Source organism: Chlorocebus sabaeus, chromosome 11, assembly GCF_047675955.1.
Source record: "Chlorocebus sabaeus isolate Y175 chromosome 11, mChlSab1.0.hap1, whole genome shotgun sequence".
NCBI lineage: Eukaryota > Metazoa > Chordata > Mammalia > Primates > Cercopithecidae > Chlorocebus > Chlorocebus sabaeus.
Genome location: NC_132914.1, coordinates 25,340,210 through 25,353,891, shown reverse-complemented (window position 1 = coordinate 25,353,891; position 13,682 = coordinate 25,340,210). Strand labels below are relative to the sequence as shown.

The 13,682-nt window shown below is 38.0% G+C and overlaps 1 pseudogene; it reads right to left on the bottom strand.

Annotated features, from left to right (window-relative positions):
* Positions 1-5,430: 5,430 nt before the first annotated feature.
* On the bottom strand, positions 5,431-6,894 carry LOC103218754 (lysine-rich nucleolar protein 1-like; annotated as a pseudogene).
* Between the last annotated feature and the right edge of the window lie 6,788 nt (positions 6,895-13,682).

Genomic DNA, 13,682 nt, shown 5'->3' with positions numbered 1-13,682 from the left:
TAGCATTCAAAAATGGACCTCCAGATGTATGGCATACATTACCTTCTTCTCTAAAGATATAGTCTTTGCACACAAGAAATATAGATAGGTATACATTTGTGTATATATATGCAAAGATTATACCTTTAGAGAAGAAAGTAATATATATGGTACACCTTTGCATACATATGTATATAACTATGTGTATGCATGTATGTGCATGTGTATATATGCAGAAATATGGGACATTATGCATATCATGAATATGCAACCTTTGCAGTTCCACAGGGCTACATGCATAGAAGGGTCCCACTCTTGGTTTAATTCTATGTTGTATCGGGATTAAAATTTTTGGTAATTTTTGAACATGGAGCAAACATTTTAATTTTGCACCGCATCCTGCTTATACATAGGGGTATGTGTGTGTGTATACATAATCTTAAAAGGGAAAGGGACTTACTATTTGTCTAATTGAGCATTTCCTCTCATTTCCATTTTCTCATTCTCCATGCTTTTCTATTACATAGATGCCTTATTATTTATTGTTTTTGCTTTCATTTTTATATATATTTACCTTTCATTTATATATTATATAAATATATATACATATATTATATACAATCTTTTTTCAGACAAGGTCTTGCTCTGTCACCCAGGCTGAAGTGCAATGGCGTGATCTCAGCTCCCTGCAGCCTCCACCTTCTGGGCTGAACCCATCCTCCCACCTCAGCCTCCCAAGTAGCTAGGATCACAAGCGTGCACCACCACACTCAGCTAGTTTTGTACTTTTTGTATAAACAGGGTTTCATCATATTTCGCAGGCTGGTCTCAAACTCTTGAGCTCAAGCAATCTGCCTGCCTTGGCCTCCCAAAGTGCTGGAATTATAGGTGTGAGCCATTAGGCCCAGACTCATTTTTATATTTTGAATAACACCAGTGGTGAATACTGATATAATCCTTCTAGCTATTTTTAAATAAATATAGATTAATATGTATGTATATTATTACTTTCTTACATAAATGAGATCACACAATTCATCTTCACTCCTATTTCACTTGAAGACATGCATTAGAGATCTTTACAGATAGACACACATAGATCATCATGATTTCTGGAGATTACTAATGGGATAGTCTGTCCTCCTTATCCATGGGTTTTCTATCAGTGGATTCAACCAACCTATGTATTCAGAAAAATAAATGGATAGTTGCATCTGTACTGAACATGCATGAAAGCTTTTTTCTTGTTATTATTCTCTAAAAATACAGAATAACAACTATTAAATAGCATTATATTGTATTAGGTATTATAAACAATGTGAAGATGATTTAAAGTATACGGGAGGATGTGTGTAGGCCATTTGTAAATACCAAGTCATTTTATATAAGGAACTTGAGCGTCCATGAATTTTGGTATTTTTGGGGGACGGAGTTCTGGAACCACCAAGGTGTAACTATAATTTACTAGGTCATCTACAAGTATTATAGTACCCTGGGATGTGATTTATCTGAACGGGAAGGTCTGGATTATTTTAGTGCAATGGTAATCTCTTGTTATTTCTGCATATTTTGGACTTCAACCGCCTTTTGGCCACGTTTACTCTACACTTTCCAGTTTTGTAAGACTATTCTTTTTTTTTTTTTTTTTTTTTTTGAGACAGTCTCTATCTGTCGCCCAGATTGGAATGCAGTGGCACAATCTCGACTCATTGCAAGCTCCGCCTCCTGGGTTCACGCCATTCCTCTGCCTCAGCCTCCCGAGCAACTGGGACTACAGGCACCCGCCACCACGCCTGGCTAATTTTTTGTATTTTTAGTAGAGACAGGGTTTCACCGTGTTAGCCAGGATGGCCTCGATCTCCTGACCTCGTGATTCACCAGCCTCAGCCTCCCAAAGTGCTGGGATTGCAGGCGTGAGCCACCGCGCCCGGCCTGTAAGACTATTCTTAATAGAAAGATGGAAACAGTATAAGAATGATGCCATTGGCCTACCACCCTCTCATCTGTCAAAATTATGTAAATTATCTTGAACAAGAGACCTAATTCTTCCCTTTTATTTTTCTGCTAAGTAGCTAAAAATCTTATTTGGTTGGCTTCAAGGATTTTTCCTTTCCCAATAATCTCAACTTACTCTGGACTTTTATTTTTTTGGATAATGTTTTCACATATTCATGTCATTCTTTGGTATTCATTCTTATCTCACCTCTTTGTGAAGTGTGCTTATCTTCCTCAAATCTGAGCTCAGCAGTCAGACAGTTCCCTGGGCGATATTATATGCCTCCCTTGCTTTATCCTCACTGATAATTAAGTTACTACTAATTAAGGTAATACAGAGAATCCTCAACAACACCTCGGTAGTTTATTTGTTAGAATCTCTGATAATTGATCAAAACAATTTTCTTTCATCTTTAAAAATAAGTTTCAATTGTTGGCTCACACAGTCAAAATAAGCATAAATAATAAGGTTTTGAAGAGAGATTAGTAGTCTATTCAGGTACAGAAGAAGTACATGTGCCTAAACCAAAGCAAACCCAAAGTGGTCTAGTATTGGTCATAGCATTAGTGGAATGAATGAACGAATATATGCATGAATTTAAGACCAGGACTTTATAATATTTACTACTTTAGATGAACATGTAAGGTAGCTAATCTTTTTAGTTATTGCAGGGTTGTTTTTTTCTCAGGTTCCTTTCTTGCATTTTAATCTTGATCAAGCTATGGAGTAAAATCCTAAATTAAATGTAAAATTCTTACAGTTTTTAAAGGAAAGATTCCTTAAAAAATCAGAGTCTCAGCACAATAGTAAGATCTTGTGATTTTTGTCCTAAAGCAAAATGGGATACAATAATAAGGGATGTGACCATTGATCTAAGTTGTTGTAAAAGAGTAAAATTAAATCAGAACTCTGAAATAATATGAGCACATTCTTTGTATGTTTGCGTTTTCGGGCCCATAGCTTTTATCAAACTGCTGTATACCTCCATATATTAAAAAACAGATGAGACAATTTTATAATAATAAAAACAGAAGAAATTAATATTTTAGCATGTATTTAGATATGTAGACTATGTTAATTTCAAAAGTCAGGTGCAAAGCTCTTGTGACAGCTGAAAATAAATTCACTATCCACTTTTGATTAAGAGGCCTAAAACTAAATTATGGTTTTAAAACTTGTAAGGTATTTTCCACATTATGGTCTGTTTTAAGTATGGTTTCTGCAGAATATATTTCTATATTAATTGATATGATCATACAATGTTTTCTCCGCCTGTTGTTGTGACAGATTACATTGATAGAGTTTTGAAAGTTAAATTAGCTTTGCATAATTAGAGTAACTCCTACATGGACGTGGGATATAATTCTTTTTATATATTGTTGGATTTGATTTTCTAATATTTTGTTGAGGATTTTTTGTCTGTCTTTGTTCGTAAGATACAGTGGTCTGTCACTTTTCTTGTAATGTCTCCATCTGATTTTAGTATTAGGGCAAGGCCTTATAGAATGAGTTAGGAAGTATTCCCTCGGCTTCTAAAGGAGACTGTGGAGAACTGATGTTCTTTTCTTCCTTCAGTGTTTGGTAGAATTCACCAATGAAACCATCTGGGCCTCCTGCTTTCCTTTTTAAAAGGTTAATAATTATTGATCCAATTTCTTTACTAGCTCTAAGGTTATTCAGGCTATCTATATCTACTGGTGTTTGGTAGTCTGTGTTTTCCATGTGAAAATGGTTCATTTCATTTAAGTTATCCAATCTATTGGTATATAGTTTTTCATAGTATTTCTTTGTTATCCTTTTTTTCTGTTAACTTTATTGATGTCTGATGAAATATTAACTTTTTTGCTTGTTTTAGGCTTAATTTTCTCCTCTCTAATTTTCTAAGGTAAGCTGAAGTATCACATTTTAGATATTTTTCTTTTACAACATATGCATTTAATGCCATACATGTTCTTCCAAACATTTCTTTGCTACACCCCGCAAATTTTAGTAAATTATAATTTCAGTTTCATTTAGTTCAAAATGTTTTTAAACTTCTCTTGAAACTTCTTCTTTGGCCCATGAATTATTTAGAGGTATGCTTTTTAAATATTTATATTTCCAAATATTTGGGACTTTTCTAGACATCTTTCCTATTGATTTCTACTTTAATTAAACTGTGGTCAGAGAACACATTTTGTATAATCTTTATGTTCTTAAATTTGTTGAGGTGTGTTTTACGGTCAAAACGTGGTGTTTATTCATTCAAAACTTGGTGAATGTTCTTCAGAAGCTTGAGATGAAGTAAATTCTGCTGTTGGATGGAGTATTCTATAGATGTCATTAGATCAAGGTGATTGATAATGCTGCTCAGGTCATCTATAGCCTTGATTTTTTTCCCACTGGCTCTATCAAAGGGATTCTCCACCCATAACAGTGACATGGGGATGGTTAAGTCTGTACCTCTAACAATGGATTTGTCTAGTTCTCTTTTCATTTTTATTAGTCTTGTCTTACGTATTTTGACGCTCTTGGTAATGCTTACATGTTTAAGATTGTTGTCTTCTTGGAGAATTGTTCCCTTTATCCTTATGTGGTACCCCTTTTTATTCCTAATAATGTTGCTCATTCTGGAGTTGGCTTTGTCTGAAATTAATTTAGTTACTCCAGCTTTCTTCTGATTACTTTTGCATGTTATATATTTTTCCATCCCTTTACTCTTAACCTGAGTGTTTAAGTTTAAAGTGGGTTTCTTGTAGATAACATATAGTTGTATCTTGTTATTATCCACTATGACAGTAGTGTCTTTTATTGGTGTATTTAGACGATTCACATTTAAGGAATTATTGATATACAGTTGACATTTGAACAATACAGGTTTGAACTGTGTGGTTTCTCTCTCTCTCTCTCTTTTTTAGTGTTTGGGTGACCCCAGGCAATTTTATTACTTTATCCCTGAACCTCAGTTGCCTATCTATAAGATGGGGATAATAATAGCACCCATTTCATCATTATGAAAATTAAATACATTAAGAAAAACACCAGTATGTGCCTAGCACCTGCTAAACACTCACCAAAGGTTATCTGTACACATTGATATCTCAGACAGGGACAGAATGTTTTAACACAGAAAACAAGAGGTTTTAGCCTCTTACTTCTTCTCCTGGCTCCCGAAACGTGAGCTGCCTAGCCACAGTTCATCCGAGCCTATCAAGATAGTTGTCCTTGTCCTTAATCTCCACAGGTGTTCAATGTGAGCCAACTGTCAGATGGCTTTCATCTGCACAACTGAATAACCCACTTATGCCTAGTGTTCCATTATTGGAACGCTAAGCTTATTGGAGTTATTTATATCCTACTGTTGTTCAAGGTCATTACCAAGATCTGACTTTTCACACAAAATAATTTGTAACCGCTAGCATAAATGGGATAATCAAAACAATTGTGGCAGTTTTAGGGGGACGAAACTCTAGAGTTTAATCTTCCAGCTTGACTGACTTGGAAGCGTTCCTGTCAGTATAAAACATCTTGTTGGGGGTGGTGGAGAAGCTGGGGGTGGTGGAGAAGCTGAGGCCGGCTGCGCGGCTGTGCTTCCAGCTCATGGCCAGGTCGTAGTCCCGCTGCAGGCTCTGCTGCAGGGTGTCGGCCACCTTCTTGCTGAGGGCTATGTTGGACCTTGCAATCGGGCTGGATGGGGCCGGAGGGTGGGGGTGGGGGCTAATCGAAGGGGACAGGTTTTTGAAGCCACCCAAAAGTTTGAGAAATTTCAGTTTCTGTTCCTCGTTTTCAGAACCAGCAGTATCCCATTGGCCAAACTGGGTTCCCGTCTACTCCCAGGTTTCAGAAGCTTCCGTTTTGCCTGACTCGCGATCAGTCTCTTCTTGCAAGGTGCTTCGTCTCACCTGGTCTATGTGCGCCTCGTCCATGTTGCCTTTCTTTTCCAACACCACTTCTAAGTCCGTGTCTGTTTCCTCCTTTCAAAGTTCTCCTGCTACCCCACTCTCTTTCCTCTTCTTCTTTTTCTTCCTTTTCAGAGCCGGCTCCTCAATGACTGACGCTCTACCTTCTTCTTGGACTTCATCTTTTTCTTCGCAGGAGCCTTAGGGCCATCTCCTATGGGGATGTATTCCGGAGCCTCCGCTTTGACTGGCTTCTTTTTACTTCGTTTCCTAGGGCATGGACCTGGAGGGCTTGGAGTGGCCTGGAAGGGCGTCTCCCTCCTGGTGGATTTTTTTTTTTCTTCTTCACCTTCCCACTGTGTTCCCTGGGGCTCTTCTGCTTCCGCTTCTGCCCCAAGGCTACCTATTCCCCACCCTCTTTCCCCACTGAGCAAGTGTCCACAACATCCCAGACCTCGCAGAACCAAGGGTCCGGGACTGAGAAAGCTGTGGGGTCCTGGGCCCCCTTTTTTTCCTTCTTATGTTTTTGAGCTTCTTGCCAACTCTGGTTTCCTCCTCACTCTGGCTGGGTCTGGGGAGATTTTCACCCCAGAGGCATGGGACATGGCCAGAGGTGACTTCTTTTTCTTCTCCCACTGAAGAACTCCAAGTGGCCAAGCACCTGCTTCCTTGGGCTGGATGACTTCTCTGTCCATCTGGCACGCAGCATGGTCTCAGGTTCTACGTGCTCCTCGCAAAGGGTGCTGACACCTTTCTCTTCTTCTTTTTCTTCACTAGAGGCATCTCAGGTGATCACTAAGACCTGACTTTTCACACAAAATAATTTGTAACCTCCAGCATAAATGGGATAATCAAAGCAATTGTGGCAGTTTTGTGGGGACCCACTCTTAGAGGGGGCTGTGGCTTTTATAGGAGAAACATGGGCAAAATATCATCATTATTTAAAATTGAGTATTGAGTCCCTGGTTCTTTGACCACTTTCTTCTTTTTCTTCTCTAGGAGCCCAGGGCCCAGGTCTACTTTCTGTGTCTTGGCGATCATTCCGGTGGGCCAAACTTCCCCGCCTCCACGTGAAAGCCGGCTCTGCCCTGACCCAGAAGTCCACTTTCGAGTTGCACGCCTGGCTTCTCTTATACACAAATTTTCTTCCATGTCTGCCACCCCTGAGACAGCAAGACTGCTACCTTATTTTCCTCCTCCTCCTTAGCCTACTCAACGTGAAGATGATGAGGATGACGACCTTTAGGATGATCCACTTCCACCTAATGATTGGTAAATAAATTTTTTCTTCCTTAAAATTTTCTTAATAATATTTTCTTTTCTTTAGTTTACTTTATTGTAAGAATACAGTATATAATATATATAATACAAAATATGTGTTAATAGACTCTTTATGTTATTGTTAAGAATTCCAGTCAACAGTAGGCTATTAGTAGTTAAGTTTTTGCACAGTCAAAAGTCATACACAAAATTTCAGCTGCATGTGGGGACAGTGCCTCTAACCCCCACACTGTTCAAGAGTCAACTGTAATTGGATTAATATCTGCCATATCTGTAACTATTTTCTCTTTATTGAAGTTCTTATTTCTTTTTGCCGCTTCTTTTCCTGCATTTACTGGTTTAACTGAGCATTTTATATGATTTCATTTTATCTTCTCTCTTCATGTATAAATCACACTGTTTTTTAAAAATTGTGGTTTTCCCTATATTTTAAGATATGAGTTTTAAAATAATCTACGTCTGCCTTCAAATAATGCTATTGCACTTCAAATGTAGTGAAGGTTCCCTACAGAAGAGTATTCCCAGTTCTTCCTTTCTGTCCCTTGTGACATTGCTGCCATTCATTTAATTTAACCATTTGCTATAATCACCCAAAACATTAATAACATACTATTATTTCTTCATACAAACTATTATTTTTTTAGATCACTTGATAATTAAAAAACTTTATTTTACTTTCTTTTATTACTTCTCTAATTCTCTTCCTTTCTTTACATAGTAGACTCAAGTTTCTGACCTTTCTCATTTTCCTTCTGCTTGAAGAATTTCTTTTAATATTTTTTGTAGGTCGGGTTTGCTAGGAATGAATATCTTCAGTTTTTGTTTGTCTTAGGAAGTCTTTCTTCTTCACTTTTGAAGGACAAAGTTTGCTGGGTATAGAATTCCAGGATGGTGGAATTTATTCTTGCAATGCTTTAAATTTTTTACTTCACTCTCTTGCTTCTCTGGTTTCTAATAAGTCCACTGTAACTCGTACCTTTGCTTTTCTGGCTTATTTCCTGTCATCTGGCTTCTTCTAAAAGATTTTCTCTGTGACTTTGGTTTTCTGCAGTTTGAATATGGTATGCCTAGATAGGGGTTTTAAAAAGTATTTATTCATCTTGGTGTTATCTGTGTTTCCTGAAATTGTAGTTTGGTAACTGTATTAATTTTCCAGGGCTGCCATAACAAATTACCTATCACAAACTGAGCCATTGATAACAACAGAAATGTATTCCCTCACAGTTCTGGAGGCTGGAAGTCTGAAATGCAGCTGTTAGCAGGGCCATGCTCCCTCTGAAACTTCTCTGGGGAGAGAATCCTTATTTGCCTCTTCCAGCATCTGGTTGCTGGCTATCCTTGGCGTTCCTTGCTGGTAGCTGCATCATTTCAATTTCTGCCTCTATCTTCACATGGCTATCTTTCCTCTGTGTGTGTCTATGTCATTCATTGGATTTAGGGCCCACCCAAATCCAGTATGACTTCTTCTTAACTAATTACATCCACAAAGACCCTATTTTCAAGTAAGGTCACATTCTGGGGTTCTGCGTGGAAATTAATTGGGGTGGCGCAGTTTTCAAGCCCGTACAGTGTCTGTCATTAACTTTGGAAAGTTCGTGACCAATATTACTTCAACTATTTCTTCTGCCTGTTCTTACTTTCTTCTCCTTCTGGTATTCCAGTGATGCATATGTTACATCTTTGAAATGATCTCACAGTTCTTGGATGTTCTATTCTGTTTTTTCATTCTTTTTTTTTTTCCTCTTTGCATTTCAGTTTAGGAAGTTTCTATTGACCTATGTTCACTATTTCTCTGTTCAGTCACATCCAATCACTGATGAACTCATCAAAGCCATTCTTCATTTCTGTTCTGGTGCATTTGACTGTTAACATTTCCTTTTGATTCTTTCTTACAGTTTCCCCTTTTCTCTTTCATTGCCCATCTGTTATTTTATGTTGTCTTCTTTTCTGTTAGAGCCCTTAGCATATTAATCGTAGCTATTTTAATTTCCATCTGATCATTTCAATCTCTAATATCAGAGTCTAATTCTAATGATCGCTTTTTCTCTTCAGACTGAGTTTTTCTTGCCTTTTGGCATGCCTTGTAATTTTTTTATTAAGAGCTGGGCAGGTTGTACTGGATATTAGGAACTGAGATAAATAGGGCTGTCCCATGAGTATTTATATTAATATAGCTAGGAGTCAGGCTGGATCTGTGTTTGATGTAGCTGTACATGGCAGAGGCTTTAAATTCTTCTAGCATTCTTGCTTTCGTCTCTCCCGACTTTGGGCTTCTCTAAATATTCTTCCCAGAGAAATATCTCTATCTTGCACTATAATCCACTGTTATTGTACTAAACACCCTATTATGGTGGTGGTAAAGTGTGGGTGAGGGGAGAACATTCTATAATCTGATGAAATCTGTTTTTTAGCGGGCCTGTGTCTTGGATCTGAGACCATCACAAGCATTTCTCCTATGGTATAGTTTCCCTATGTCGCTCCCTGTCCCCTAGCTCCCCACTCCTTTTCCTGGCTGCAGGGTTCCCCATCCATTTCCTTGAAGCCCTACTATGTTTTCCCCCTCTTAGGTGAGATAGATGAGACCACAAGGCTAGAGCGGACTGCAGTGGGAGAAATGTCCTTCTCCCAGCAGGAATAAGGCCCTGGTACAATAGACTTTTGTTATGGAGAAGGCTCTGAGTGTGCTATTTCACAGTGATTACCTATCTACTACCTTGCCAGAGCTAGGAGAATATGGATCTTCATCATGAGAACCTGGTGGGGTTCCTGGGTCACCAAAGTTGGGTGGGTGCTGTTTAAAATAGAACATTTCTAACTCTCATACTAGTCCAAAGTTGGGTGGGTGCTGTTTAAAATAGAACATTTCTAACTCTCATACTAGTCCAAAGTTGGGTGGGTGCTGTTTAAGACAGAACATTTCTAACTCATACTAATCCAAAGTTGGGCGGGTGCTGTTTAAGAAAGAACATTTGTAACTCTCATCCTAGTTCACACACAGCCTCCAGCAAGTCATCAAAATTACCATTTAAATGTTTCTGCAAATGTATGGCTTACCTTAATCTTCTGGTTCAGGTAAGCACATCTTGACTGTGATTCTCTGGATGTGCCTGGCTCTCCAGATTTTAGAGTAATAGTATGCCCTGAGACCTGTTTTCTGATGGGTCCCAGAAAAGTCACTGAATTTTGGAGTGATGACTTCTAACCTTTATATGTGTCAGAGCTGAAACCAGAAACCTATCTGGAGTTATTTTTAATTATTTATTCATAATCTAATTTTCCGCTTATTTATAATAACAAATTTAAAAATTCTTTAAAATATTCAACAATCGTTTAAATTTTTCTTCACATATCTGGTCCCATTTTCTTGAATATCAATGCATACCACTGAGATTTATTGTTGTTTTGCCTTTCCTGGCATTTCTATGAGGCAGATATGAGCTGTGTGACCTTGGGAAAGTTACTTATCCTCTTCGTGCTCCAGTCTCCTCATTGGTAATATACAGTATTAATAGTACTTGTCTTTTAGGATTATAATGGAGATTAAATGAGATAATGTATATAAAAGCTTAGCACCATAAATACCTGGCACAAAAAAAAGTTCTCAATACACATTAATTCCTTATTAACACTTTTATTGTCAATCTCATTCTCCAAATAGAAAAAATAAAGTTAAAAATTCTTTTCAAAAATTCACTTGTTACTTCTGGATTGTTTGTTTTAGAATTTTCTTCACTTCGACCTGCAGCTGGCAGCTAAGTGTAGGAGCCATGGACTTGACCACACTGGAACTTGGTCAGACAAAGTACCATCATCCTAATTGTGTGCCAGGACCACAGTTCACTGAATTAGTTCCTCTGAAGTTTCCTTTCTCCTCCTACAGCCAGCAGCATAATACAGCACAGACAATTGCTTCAAATCAATTCAATATGAAAGTGGCCCCTGGAGAAAGGCACTAAATATTCTAGTTTGCTAGTCTTTTGCAACATTTCGAAATTTAAAAAAAGAAGATTTTTAGTCTTCAATTATCATAGAAATGTTGTATTTTAAGATTTCAACTGGTGTATTTTAATTTTATTTTCTTAAGAAGTAATCCTCTCTCAATTTTGCTAGTATTGTATTATATTGGGGTATTGGTGGTAGAAGGAAGATGGGGTGAACAGTTTCAAAAAAGATTTTGCATGATTCAAAACTGTAAGCTCATTTCTAAAACTCCATTTACAGCAGGGACCAAGTCTGGAAGTTCTGACAATGGCCTTAGAGGAGCATTCTCTCCTGAAAACTGTGGAGCTGAATGATGATGAACACCAGTGCTAACCGGGCACATTTAAAGAAATTCAACTTTAAAGGATGACTGAATCTTAAAAAGTCTTTACATGAACTTCCAATAGGCAGGTTTTTTGCATTTATATGTAGAAGACAGAAGAGTTCCAGTTTCTGTGTCATAATTTCTTACACTTTTTTGTTACATTCAATTCCATGAGTCTATTTTACTTTTCATACTATCTTTCCTTTCTCTTGAAATTATGGTAAAGTTTCATAAACATATAAGTGTTTTGTTGTTCAATGCTTTAATGCTGTTAGTGGGACAGCAAAGGTTTGTCTACCTAGTACGTTCCAAGCTAATAGTCTAGCCAAGAATGATGGTTTTCTAGGCTTTTATTTAATACATCCAACAATGGAATTCAATACCTCTTGGTTATTTCTACGAGTGTATACCATCTTTAATTTGGACCAGTTGTTTTAATAATCCAATAGCACTTGATGTAATTACCTTTTAAGGTTATGAAGTCCTTTTGTAGCTGTCACCTCATTTGATCTTTATAACAATGAGTGAGCAGGGAAGGGCAAGCAGCTGTTGCTAGATCCTGAATAGCCAAATGCATGTGCTCTTCTAGAACTGTGAGTATCAAAGCAGTCTTCTAGGAATGGTTTTTACATAAGGGTCTGATGTCTCCTGGTGAGATGTACAGAGGATTTTGCATTCCATGTTTCTAGGATTCTCATTCCAAAGAAGAGATCAAGTTTGCTCCCAATTTTTGGTAGTAGGGGTGCATAGAAATTGCTAAATGTAGCGTACTCCAGAAGGCATAGAACTGACTCTGAAGTAGGAGGAAAAAACGACATTAGTCACCATTAAGGAAGGTCTTTCCTAAATAAAATTAATTCCTGGTTCAAAGTAATCCCCTACCCCCCTAGTTAGCTGATCATGATCATTGTACTTTCTTTTATTTTCTTTATAGCACTTACCACTCTCCAATCTTTTTTTTTTTTTTGACAGGGTCTCGCTCTGTTGCCCAGGCTGGAGTGCAGTGGCACAATCATAGCTCACTGCAGCCTTAGTCTCCTGGGCTCAAGCGATCTTCCTGCCGTCCCAAGTAACTTGGGAGTAGCTACCACATCTGGCTACCTTTTTTAAAATTTTTTTTTTTGCAGAGACAAGATCTTGCTATGTTGCCCAGGCTGGTCTGATCTTTCTGGATGTTATTAACTTGCTGACTTCCTTTGCATCTGTCTTTCTCCTCTAGAATTCCTGATTTCTTAGAGCACATACTTGATCTTTTTTTTTTTTTTTCTTTTTTTGTATCACTGAGTCCCTAGCCCCTAGAATGATAAATGGCAAATGGTAGGTGCTCCGAAAGTATTTCTCCTTGCAACATCAGCTCCAGATCTGGGTATGAATAAACTTAAGGGTAGTGTCTATTAAATGATCTTTATGCTGATCTTCAGGGAGCTTGCTGTAATTCCTTAGCCAAGATGACTATAAAACTCTTGCTCAAAAATCTTTAATGAATAATTTCAGTTGTTCATATAAAAACCTCTTGTTCATTCAACCAAGTCTGATCACTGAATGCCTAAATTTCTCTTAGTTCTGTTTGTTTTTCTCACTTTCTCTGTCCTCAAGTGTGGCAATTATGGGAGAACCTGCTTTAAATAGTATAGTTGGCTGATCACCTCCAGCAGTAGAAACTGCTTATCTGCCATGCATTCCTGCTGAGACTATGGTCTCTCTGGATTGCTTTCAAACAACAACTGAGCATGGTAGGGCTACTACAGCTAACCCTTCTACTCCCAACACAGAACTTTTCTATGAACAATCTTTATTCAGGATACTCAAATCCCGACTGATATGGTTGACTCTGTGTCCCCACCCAAATCTCATGTTGAATTGTAATTCCCAATACTGGGGGAGGGACCTGGTGAGAGGTGACTGGATCGTGGGGACGGATTTCCCCCTTGCTGTTCTCGTGATAGTGAGAGAGTTCTCACGAGATCTGATGGTTTAAAAGTCTGTAGCACTTCTTCCTTCGCTCTCTCTCCTGCTCTGCTATGGTAAGACATGCTTGCTTCCCTTTTGCCTTCTACCATGATTCTAAGTTTCCTGAGGCCTCCCAGCCATGCTTTTTGTATAGCTTGCAGAACTGCAAGTCAATTAAACCTCTTCCCATTGTAAATTATCCAGTCTCAGTTAGTTCTTCATAGCAGTGTGAGAACAGATAATACACTGACCAAGCCAGACAAGATTTTCTCAGAGTCACAGTGCCATCTAA